The sequence below is a fragment of the Eutrema salsugineum genome, unplaced genomic scaffold, assembly GCF_000478725.1.
Source record: "Eutrema salsugineum unplaced genomic scaffold, Eutsalg1_0 scaffold_14, whole genome shotgun sequence".
NCBI classification, from domain to species: Eukaryota; Viridiplantae; Streptophyta; class Magnoliopsida; order Brassicales; family Brassicaceae; genus Eutrema; species Eutrema salsugineum.
The window spans coordinates 9,066,583-9,078,894 of NW_006256877.1; the positions used below are offsets into that span (position 1 = coordinate 9,066,583).

The window sequence follows — 12,312 nt, forward strand, 5'->3', positions numbered from 1 at the left end:
AATGAAGTACCCCAGAGGAATTTGAATGATTTTGATTTAGATGAAGGACTACACTAGCTCTGTTTTATTTGGACTTAATATTAACTTAATCTTCTCATTAAAGCATTAGACCAGGGAAATGAATCATACATTCATGACTCCTTTACCCTTTTACCACTCTCTATTGATCCTGAATGGCTAGTTCATCCTTAGCTAGTTCCACACCTTAACCAAGCATCTTTTGAACCACATGCATTCTTGTTTTCCATTGTCTTATATGCAGATATGTGTAAAAACGTCAGAGAAAAAGAGGAACGACGTAGTTTTCAGTCACTAAGACAAAAACTGTGACTTTTCTGGAAACTTTACCGGAATGATTCAACAAAGGAGAAAACTCAGCTTACCTCAGAAAAAAATCGCCGAATATTGGTACAATTTCATCCCTTAGACTCTCTCTCTCTCTCTCAAAAAGGTTACTTCTCCTTTCAAAAAAAAATTCCGAAAAAGAAAAAAAAATAAGAAAGGAAAGGAAATAAAACCTTATAGGGTCTAAGAAGATCGATTTTATCCTTGAGGCAAGCTAGAGTTCGATTATGTGGAGTTTTGGAGATCATTTTTCTGATTCCCGGAAAATATATAAGTCTGGGGGAAGTAGCTGTTTACAACAAAGGAGAAAAAATTATGCAACAACACTTGGCAAGAAGAAGTGACTGAAAATTGCGGACATCAACAGATCCACTCACTCTCTTGCGATTTTGCATAATATCTTGCATCCTCCAGATTCATCAGGTAACCCGAAACACTTTAACTCCACCACTTAAACAGCTCTTAAATGCCAAACGCCTTCTACCCTGGATAATGTCTTTGATGAGAATTCACTATTGCACTTAATGAATGTAGAGATAAGCTAGTTGACTGAAATCGTGATTGAGATTGTTTAAGTTTTGCATGACGGAAAAATTGGACTAGTATCTTTTGTGTCTTGGTGAGAACTTTCTAGACTAAGTTGTGAATTGATGTACGATCTATGGTCCTAGTTTAGGAGTTTATGTCTCTGAGATTTATGCATTTCCTATTTTTGTTTTCAATTAACCAGATTAGACTTTTGCTTTGTTTGAGGACAAACAAATGTTTAAGTCTGGGGGAGTTGATAACACCGTATTTTTGCCACTTTATGGATCGTTTTGAAATACTTTTTCTATGTTTTTTATTGCTTGCCAGTGTTTTTATTATGTTTTTCTAGTATTTATAGTTTCAAAACTATTTTCAGGAAACTTAAGAAAAAACTTAACAAAATGGATAGAAGACCAGATTTCAGCTCAAAGTCAAACCGTCAGAAGTTCACCCTCAAATGAAGACCTTCTCACTGTATGATCCAGCTAAAATTTGGAGAGCTTAAAGATGGAACTGCCAGCTTTCCAGCATGGCAATCCAACGGTTCAATCAAAATTTATGCGAAGAGCAAGATGTTCCATAAACCAGCCAGCAAGAATTCCTACCCGTGGCCAACACATATTTCGCAGTGGTCCCGTCCTTCACGACCACGGAGAATGGTCTGTCCGGCCTAGAAGCCCATTTTCAAGCCCAAAATAATTCTCTCATTTGGAGAAACCCTAAGTGACGCCCATAAATGACTTGAGCACTATAAATACATGTTTTAGGAACCCTAGACGATATGCAATTTCTCTTTTAGAAGCTTTTAAGTTTTTGTCTTTCATTTTCTTAGTTTTTGGTTTAGGGAGATAGAGATCAATCTCTTAAACCCTTTTTATTCTTTTACTTTATCGATTTCTACTCAGCTTTTCAATACAATGTTTTTGCTTTCTTTAATCATGTCTGAGTAGTTTCATTAGCTATTGAAGCCGAATCCTAGAACTTTTTCTTGTAAACTTATTTTTAATGCATGGGAGTAGCGTAATAAACTACAATTTGATCTTGGTCCTTAGTGTTGTGAAAGTATTCATCCGGGGCCAGATCTAGTTTGAGAAGAGCAGATCAATCATATGAGTGGAAACTTACCTATGGGCGAACTGTGAATGTTGACGAGTCTTAAGCAAGCTTGCATCTTTTCCCTTCCAGGGCCAGAGTGGAAACCTACTGGTCAGGGTTGCGAAAGATAGTTGGTTATGATCACGACAGTGGCGTATTCATACGTTCGTGACTCGAGTTCTAAAAGTTTTAGCTAGAATCTTTTAATTTATTTTTTTCGCAATGTTTCAAATCGTTCACCACCGGAGAGAATTTCCCTGAAAACCTAGTGTCTCGTCATTATAAGTTTTCGCCGATTTTCATACAAGTTTTAGTCATTAGGTTATTTTCTTATTCCAGCCGATTTCATTGAAGAAAATTAGGTCTAGCCGTTTTCATTGTTTTTAGCCGATTTTATCAGGTTTAGTTATTAGGTCATTTTGATTTCCGCATTTTCCCGTTAATATTAGTTTTTATGTTTTAAAAACACCACCAAAACCCCTTAAAATATCGCCTAATTCTAGACTTCCTTACTTCATATTTCTTTCGAATGCTTTTGCAGAAAAAAACCTCCTTCCCTGTGGATTTGATCCCTAAGTACTACAATCGATCAGTTGTGCACTTGCGGCTATTGATTTCATTTAGGGTAAAACTTGACACCCGCACACCACACCGCTGATGCGTGTCAACTGCGTGAGGGAACAAGTTTTACCCTTAACAAAAACAAATGAAAGCCGCAAGTGCACAACTAATCAGTTGTAGGGATCGAATCCACAGAGATTTGTGTGCCTGGTATTCTTGTACGGTTTCTAACTTTATGTCTAGACTAGATTGGTTTTAAAGGTTGGTTGTTTGTCACGAATTAAACTAAAACTTAAAGAAAGCAAATAAATCTATCATAGAAAGCAAGTAGAAAAATCGAATGGAAGGCAAGTAACGCAAGTAAAATATCGAACTAGAGCAATTGAAATGCAGATCTAAATAAGCAAATAAAAATCGATTGGTTTGTAAACTATGGCTTAAAACGCTGAGCTTTTGGGAACTCTACATGGATCATAATCGGTTTTGACACTAGGGTAGATAGATTGGGATTGACGGATATCGATATATGGGGTTCTAGAGCTAGAGTACGGCGGTATGACTACGTCACTGTCGTGATCATAACCAACTGTTTCTCGCAACCCCGACCAGTAGGTTACCACTCTGGCCTTGGAAGGGAGAGAACGCAAGAGCTGCACAAGACTCGTCAATACTCACGATCTCGCCGCAGGTAGGTTTCCACTCCTACGGAAAAATCGCCTGTTTCATTCTAGGGCTGATACTTAATGAAAACTTTCGCAACACTAATTATCTAGATCAGATACTAGGTGATCAATCAAGCATACATGCAATAAGAACAAGAATAAACAGAGAGCAAAGTTAAAATCCCAGATCTATAAACCTAGATGTCTTAATCGATTATGAGAGCCCCTTTCGGGAACCCTAAGCCTAACTCGAGATCTACTCAGACATGGCTGAGGTCGACATCATCATTGGTTTTAATAAAAGTAATCAAAAACAGTAAAGAAAAGAGATGAAGAAAGCTTCTCTATTGAAGAACTCGGACTTGAACAATCTTCTACAAAAATCGCATAAAAACGGCAAAAGGAAAAAGGGTTTCTGTAAAGTATGAAGGGTGGTGTCTAAAAACGACCTAAATGAAAAGTATTTATAGTCTTCAATACTCCATGGTCTCTAGGGTTCCGGAATTGAGGCTGAGAATGACTTTGGGCTTCAAAAATATGGGCTTTAGTTCGGAGTTAGCCGGCCGCGGTCGGGAGTGACGTGACCCCGGGGAATAGGTGGTTGGCCGCGGTCGGGAGGCTTGTGACCGCGGGAAATGGGCTGCTGGCCGCGGTCGCGTGACTTGCTGGCCATCTTCGAGTGGCTCCGGGGCTAATGGAATATCGTGAGATCCAACCGTTGGAATGTCTCCAAACCAAGTGCATTTGAAAGCTGGTTGATTCTTCTATAAGTTGTCCAATTTTGAGGATGATCAGACGGTGAGAAGGTCTTCGTCTCTCCATGAGAGTTCTGACGGTCTGCATTTATCCAAAAGAGGCTTTTTGTTCCAATTTGTGCCTCTTTATCCCAAATTACCTGAAAAGTCTTCTAAAATCCGAAAACATAGAAATCCTTTGAAAACCTTTGAAAATGGAGTAAAAATACCTGTAAAAGACATTAAAGTGATCCATAAAAATGGTCAAAATTCGGTGTTATCAACTCCTCCAGACTTAGTCTTTTGTTTGTCCTCAAACAAAACAAAGGCTAAATCTCGGCGAGAGGTTTGAAAATGCAGGAACTAAACAAAATCTCAGAGACCAAACTTCTAGAACAATATCAATCAGTATGCATCAATCGGGAATAGTCTAGAAAATTCTCATTAGCAATACAAGCATAACTACTCCGTTAATCCGTCATGCGGAAATCTATGCACTAAGATCTAACTTCCAGTTAACTAGCTCTTAACATTCATTAAAAATCTCGGTGGTTCTTATCAAAGAAAATCTAGGCAAGACAATCTAGGCTAGGTGTCAAAAGGGGTTAATCTAGGGGCAAGGCTTAAAGTGTTTATGGGTTACCTGGAGATTTGGAGGATGCAGGATATTATGCAAAACCGCAAGAGAGAGTGAAGCTGTTGGTATCCACAGTTTTCAGTCACTTTCTTCTTGCCATAGATTCCTGGTCTGCTTCCTCAGGTTCTCTCCTAACTCCCCCAGACTTAGATTTTTGTAAATCTTTCAAAAACATAGCTTTATAAACGCTTAGTAGTTGCTTCTTGCTCCACAAATTTCGACAATCTAGGACTCATTAGGCTTTTTGTTTCTCTCTCTCTTTTCATTCATTCGTTTGGTTTTTTTTTTTTTGTAGAGATGGAACACCTTTAGATATAGTCTTGGAGAGCTCGAAATTACCAGTTAATATCAGTCTTGTAAAGCTTCATGAGGTTTCTGATACTCTTCCTTCCCAATTCCATTCAGTATCCTTTGTGAGTGACTGAAAACTGCGTCGCTCCTCTTCTCTCCGACGTTTTTGCACATATCTGCTGATATAAACTAAAGAGAGAATGCATGAGGATTGAAAAAAAGGGTTTTGGGTTTAGGGTATGGTACCAGATAAAGATAAACTGGTCATCTAGGACGACAAAGAGTGGTAAAAGTGAAGGTAAAAGACGTCCTAGATGTGTATGTCGATGCCTGCCTAAAATCAATGACGAAAAAATTAGATATCAATATTAAGGTCAAATAAAATGAGCTAGTATATCCTGTCAGAAAGAATCTCCATGAATAGAAGTCCTCTGGTGGGAGTTCGTAGTGCAAGTACTCTAGCTACCGCCTGGTCTAGTGCTAACCATAAATGAGCTATCATGCATAGTGTAGAAGCGTGCAGGTCTAATCATCATAGTTTTGTGTCAAACATTCCTGAAAAATACTTAATGTCGAATAGGTTACATATTAAATTTTAAAAAATGCTTGAAATTTGAAAGCAAAAGCAAGAAAATGATTAGTACGGATAGACATCCTCCCCCAGACTTAAATCACACTGTCCCCAGTGTGAAAAAGTTGGTGAGAAGATGGTGAATAAAAGCGAAATAAAATAAGATAAAAGAAAAGAAATTGATGATAGAACCGTGATGGCAGTGAAGTTCTGATCAATCACTCATCCTCCGATGTGTCTGCTGCGAACTGGTGCTGCTCCTGTAGGAAGGTGACAACGCGCTCAAAGCGTCGTCCCTGTCTCTCAACTCTGCGCTCCAGATCAGAATGTGTGTGCGATGATGTAGATGTTGAGGTGTGGCCGGTCGAAAACGGATGGCTGGAAATGAGCACGGGCCGCAGCTGCATCACGCTTTGCCTTGGCCACTATGTATTGGCCAATGGTGAATGGCAGACGAGGTACAGATGGCAGAAAATCATCGGGTTCCGGAGTCCATCACGGACGTCCTCCGTTACACAATCTCGGGACTGATGGTGAAGGCAAGCTGACTCGGTGCTCCTCAGTGCCAGTGCAATACTTGTAACCAAACCTGTCTGGATCGAAAGCGGCACGAGAGATAGTGTGATCGCGAGAGAGATAAAGTAGGTCATACCAGACATCGGGAAGTGGATCATCAGATGAGAAATTGAATCCTACAGCCTGTAGTATCGCTGTAATAGCACTCCCGTAAGCTGGAGTAGCGTCCTCGGGAATGTCCTCAGAGTTGTCACCAGTGCGACGGCTTCTTCGGGATCTGGTTTGTTCCATTTTTCTGCAAAATGAAATGATTCTTGGAAAAAGAGTGAATATGGATGCTGATTTTAACACATTAAGATCAGTTATACTAATACTAGTATAAAGAGATTAATTAAAACCATGAGCAAGCAGAATTGACATTAAATCAAAGAAATCGAGTAGTTCATGACTAGATTCAGATTTTTGATGTTCTCAACATAGAAATCTTTTAAAAATCGGTTTTAATGAGCAATTTCAATGTCAAATCTATAAGTTACCCAATACTAATCACTAATCACACAAGACTTAATCAGATTCATCAATTTTTTTGCTGTTCCAAATTCGATTTTTATAAAGATGGTAGAATCCAAATTTCAAAAATCTCAATTCCTCTTAAGCTAAGTGTTAAAATCGATTTCTAGATAACCTAAAAGATAATCTATTGTTCTTAAGCTATTTCCACCATCAATAAACCAAGATTTGGGCTTTTTAAGAAAACCCTAAGTTCTAAAATCAAGTAAAAATGGCGAGTTTGAGCTTCATACCTTGCTGGAATGAGAGAATTGATGACATAATTGAAATCAGCTTTGAAAAAGCGTGAGGTTTGGGCCAAGAATCTCGTAAAAAGCTTAAGGATTGAAAAATGTGTTCTATCTCCTAAATCTCCAAATCTTTTGGAAGAGAAGAGAAAAAGGAGTTTTGATCCAAAAAGTGCATTTCCTTTCTTTAAATAGCGTTTTTGTAGCAAAAACGGAAAATTTCTGGGAATTTTAAGTTTACGGGAACTTACCTTTCTTGTCTTGCACGCAAGGAAGGTTTAAAACTTACGGAAAATCTTAATGGGCTTTACCGGGAATACTCCAGAAATCACCGGGAGTCTCCGGGAACTTTCGAAAAGCGGCGGAAACCTGCGCTCCCATCTCAACGACCCTTGGCCGCGGGTCGGTTGGTCGCGACCGCGGCTCTTTCTCCTGCGGCCTTTGTCCAACTTTCTGGTCTTTGCCAGGCCGAGCAGCTAAAAACCTACCCTTTTCTTCTTGGTTTTTTTCATTTTCTGATTTTTTTGTGTGTTTTGTCTTATAAAATACCGGAAACTAAAAAGAAAAAGAAAGCATAAATTGTAAAAAGGAAAAGAAAACTAAAAGAAAGAGTACCTAAATGGGTTGCCTCCCATTAAGCGTTTTTGTTTGAAGTCGTTAGCTCGACGTAAGCATGAATAATCAGGCTGATTTGAATGGCACTCCACTTGATGTGCCTTTATCGCTTCCGGTCGCTGGAGGTTTTACTTCTTCTCCTTGAGGAGCCGTCTTCTTTCCTTTACTCTTCTTTCGGACTTTAATATTGTTTAAAACCCTTTTTGTGTTTTCGATCAGCTCCTGGATTTGGTCCTCACTAGTTTCTGTTGCATCCAGTGGAATGATGATTTTGATCTTTGCAAAAGCTTTCGACTTCTCTTTTTCTTTCTCTTTTGGCCTGTTTTCTTTGCTTGGAAAATCGTCTAGGATAGTCGGGTAGTACCTTCTGCGATCCACATTGAGGAAAACAGCATGCCGGTTTGTGTGATCGATTACTGCTCCTACGGTAGCTAGGAATGGTCTCCCGAAAATGAGTGGCCTCTCCTTGTCTTTATCCATCTCCAGGACTTGGAAATCTGCTGGAACAATCTTATCTCCCACTAGAACTTGTAGATCATGAATCGCCCCTTCAGTATCTTTTTGAGATGAATCTCCAAAGATAACCTTAACCGTCGATGTCCTTAAGGTTTTTATGCCCAATTTTTTGGCAAACGTCTTTGACATGATGTTGACATTGGCTCCGGAATCGCACAGGCAGTCTGTGAACTTGATTACTGAAATGAAACATTGGAAAACAAAACGTCCCGGATCGTCGGCTTTTGTAAGCCTTTGAAACGGTGATCGTTGAGGTACCTTAAATGGTGGCTGCTTGGCATCGACATCCTTGTAAAGTGGTACAAAGATTGGGGTTTCTTCTTTCTCTCCATCGGTTCTGGCCTCTTCTTCGGGCAATGTGGTTATGGCGTTGCAAAACCTCTTAGGGTTATCTTCAACTCTTCCTGGAAGAACTCCACTTTGCCTCTTCATAGAGTCGACTGTTTGGGCAACTTGCACATCTAGCTTTTTGACGTGCGAAGATAAAGCTTCAAACTTCCCGTTCAGGTCATTGTACATGCAGTCAACTTTTACGTTCACGTCTTTAGATGCTTTTTCGTTCGTCATAACGAGCTGTTGGATGGACTGTTCAAGTCTACCGATTTGTGAAGCTAGCTGGTTCGTCGTGACTCCTTGCTGTTGTACAAATTGATTGTTAAAACCCGTACCTTGGTGGTTGTATAGCTGTCACGGTTGATATGGTCCTGTCCCTCCGAAGTTCCCACCTTGGAACTTGTTTTGGAAGGATTTCTGCTGTGGTGGGTAGTACTGATCTTGAGGATTCTCCACATTTGGATTGCGGTAAGAGAGATTGTTGTAGTTTGCATTCCGGAAGTTGTTGTTGAAACCATTGTTGAAGCGATTTTGATATGGTACTAGTGCTCCTACATAGTTCACCTCTTCTTCTTGAAAGGCTTGATTAATGTGATCGATATCACTGGGTCCTTCATCTTTTGCGCCATTGCTGGTCTCACAAGCATGGATTGGGCGACTGTTGCTCTTCAAAAGCTGGCTCATCATGTTCTTCAACTCGGTTATCTCCTTGTTGTCTGTTCCGATTTGCTTCGTCGAGCGATCGTATTCAGGACAATCATTGCTATTGGCTTGAGCCAAATTTTCGATGAGGGCTTTCCCTTGGGCTATCGTCTTTTGCCCAAAATCTCCATTGCTAGCTGTATCAAGTGAAAGTTTGTATTTGGGTTGCAAACCTCGGTAAAATGTGCTCAGCAGGCTTGATCTAGGAAATCCATGGTGAGGGCAATCACGTTCATACTCCTTAAAACGTTCCCAGGATTCATAGAAAGATTCAGTAGGTCCTTGTTGAAAGCTTGAGATCTTCGTTCTCAACAAATTCGACCTTGACTTAGTATAGAAGTGATTCAGGAAAGCAGTTTTACACTCTTCCCAATTAGTAATCGATCCTGCAGGCAAAGATTTCAACCAACGGTGAGCTTTGTCTGCTAATGAAAAAGGGATCAACTTACACTTTAAATAGTCTGCTGGAACTTGGTTTGTTCTCATCATGCTGCAGATTTCTTCAAAGAGCTCGATATGGTCCATTGGGTGTTCGGAAGGAACTCCATGGAATTGGTTTTGCTTCACCAAGAAGATGATTTGAGGCTTGACTTTAAACTCATTCTGGTTTGGAAATGGAACTTGAATTGCAGATCGGTTCTGAAAATTTTGAGTACATCAAAATCAGATATGCGGTGGTTTCTGGCTTGTCTTCGGTGTTGATTGCTTGTGGAACAGGACGGTTAACGCGTCCATTCGGCTGCATTCCTTGGTGGTCACCATCGGCTGCATTGATAGGTGCATCAAGGTCTTCACGCTCTTCTCTCTCGCGGTTCTGGTGGTTTCTCGGAGGAACCTCATCCTCCTCTCCATCTTGTCGAGCATGATCACCTCCTCTGTGATCATTCTCTTCATTTTCTCCATGTTCGGACCCGTCTTGGTCCATATTTAAAGCTCGGTTAATAGGATCTCCAGGCTGGTCGTCGTTGGCCATTCCTTGCGCTCGTCTAAGTCTTCGAAGTTCTCTTTCGTGTCTGTCTATCTCGTCTAGAATTGGAATGTTTTCTACAGGTCTGCGCCTGGTATTCATGCAATTCAGAGAAAAACAAAAGAAGGGAAAGATAATTCAGCAAAACTTTAAGAAAGAACTAGAGATCAGGTGTCTAGAACAGAAGTTAAAACAAGAAAAATAATAAAAGGCAGCGAAACAAATCCCCGGCAACGGCGCCAAAAACTTGATGCGTGTCAACTGCGTGAGGGAACAAGTTTTACCCTTAACAAAAACAAATGAAAGCCGCAATTGCACAGCTAATCAGTTGTAGTATTTAGGGATCGAATCCACAGAGATTTGTGTGCCTGGTATTCTTGTACGGTTTCTAACTTTATGTCTAGACTAGATTGGTTTTAAAGGTTGGTTGTTTGTAACGAATTAAACTAAAACTTAAAGAAAGCAAATAAATATATCCTAGAAAGCAAGTAGAAAAATCGAATGGAAGGCAAGTAAAGCAAGTAAAATATCGAACTAGAGCAATTGAAATGCAGATCTAAATAAGCAAATATAAATCGATTGGTTTGTAAACTATGGCTAAAAATGCTGAGCTTTTGGGAACTCTACAGGGATCATAATCGGTTTTGACACTAGGGTAGATAGATTGGGATTGATGGATATCGATACATGGGGTTCTAGAGCTAGAGTACGGCGGTATGACTACGTCACTGTCATGATCATAACCAATTGTTTCTCGCAACCCTGACCAGTAGGTTTCCACTCTGGCCCTGGAAGGGAGAGAACGCAAGAGCTGCACAAGACTCGTCAATACTCACGATCTCGCCGCAGGTAGGTTTCCACTCCTACGGAAAAATCGCTAGTTTCATTCTAGGGCTGATACTTAATGAAAACCTTCGCAACACTAACTATCTAGATCAGATACTAGGTGATCAATCAAGCATACATGCAATAAGAACAAGAATAAACAGAGAACAAAGTTAAAATCCCAGATCTATAAACCTATATGTCTTAATCGATTATGAGAGCCCCTTTCGGGAACCCTAAGCCCAACTCGAGATCTACTCAGACATGGCTGAGGTCGACATCATCATTGGTTTTAATAAAAGTAATCAAAACCAGTAAAGAAAAGAGATGAAGAAAGCTTCTCTATTGAAGAACTCGGACTTGAACAATCTTCTACAAAAATCGCATAAAAACGGCTAAAGGAAAAAGGGTTTCTGTAAAGTATGAAGGGTGGTGTCTAAAAACGACCTAAATGAAAAGTATTTATAGTCTTCAATACTCCATGGTCTCTAGGGTTCCGGAATTGAGGCTGAGAATGACTTTGGGCTTCAGAAATATGGGCTTTAGTTCGAAGAGTCTTTTTGTTCCAATTTGTGCCTCTTTATCCCAAATTACCTGAAAAGTCTTTTAAAATCCGAAAACATAGAAATCCTTTGAAAACCTTTGAAAATAGAGTAAAAACACCTATAAAAGACATTAAAGTGATCCATAAAAATGGTCAAAATCCGGTGTTATCAACTGCATCAACGAGTCCTGTACAAGCTTATGCATCTCCTCCCTTCCAGGTCCAGAGTGGAAACCTACTGGTTAGGGTTGCGAGAGACAATTGGTTATGATCACAACGGTGACGTAGTCATACCACCGTACTCTAGCTCTAGAACCCTAATATTTCGATATCCGTCAATCCCAACCTAAAATCCCTAGTGTTGAAACCGATTATGATCTCTGTAGAGTCCCCGAAAGTCCAGCGTTTTTAATCATTGTTTACAACTTAATCGATTTACATTTGCTTCCTTAGATCTGCATTTTTACTTGCTTTAGTTCGAATTCCTGCTTGCTTAACTTACTTTCATTCGATCGTTCAATTGCTTTCTTAGGATAGATTTATTTGCTTTCTTTAGTTTTAGTTTAATTCGTGACAAACACCAACCCCTTAAAACCGATTCAGTCTAGACATAAACTTAGAAACCGTAGAAAAATAATAGGCACACAAATCCCTGTGGATTCGATCCCTAAGTACTATGACTGATTAGCTGTTCACTTGCGGCTTTCATTTGTTTTTAATAGGGTAAAACTTGTTCCCTCATCACGCAGCACATCAAGATGCCACATGGCAGACCTCAACTCTTTGAGGTCGAAGTCTATTAGTTCTGGTATTGCTAGACGCACATTGAAACCTGTAAAAGTCGCTGCCGCATTTGATCCATGTCGTTTCCTTGAATAAGGGGTTCCAAACCAAAAGCTGGTTGTCATGTTTGTCCATGACAACCAACAAAAGACCGCCGCAATGAACAATATTGTACACCGTAATTGGTATTACGACTGGTCGAACTTTTGAAAGGGTAAGGTCTTGGATGATTAAAGACACGTTTTGCTGCTCCTCGATGCCCACACTACAATTACTCAGAGTTTACTTTC

The 12,312-nt window shown here is 39.9% G+C and overlaps 1 non-coding gene and 1 pseudogene across 1 annotated transcript; one reads left to right on the forward strand and one right to left on the reverse strand.

Moving 5' to 3' along the window:
- Positions 1-12,312, reverse strand: part of LOC112088493 — a 32,654-nt pseudogene that overhangs the window by 20,244 nt on the left and 98 nt on the right.
- LOC112088712 lies at positions 9,112-9,220 on the forward strand. Its single transcript, XR_002900657.1, has one exon. It is a non-coding gene; the product is annotated as a small nucleolar RNA R71 (small nucleolar RNA).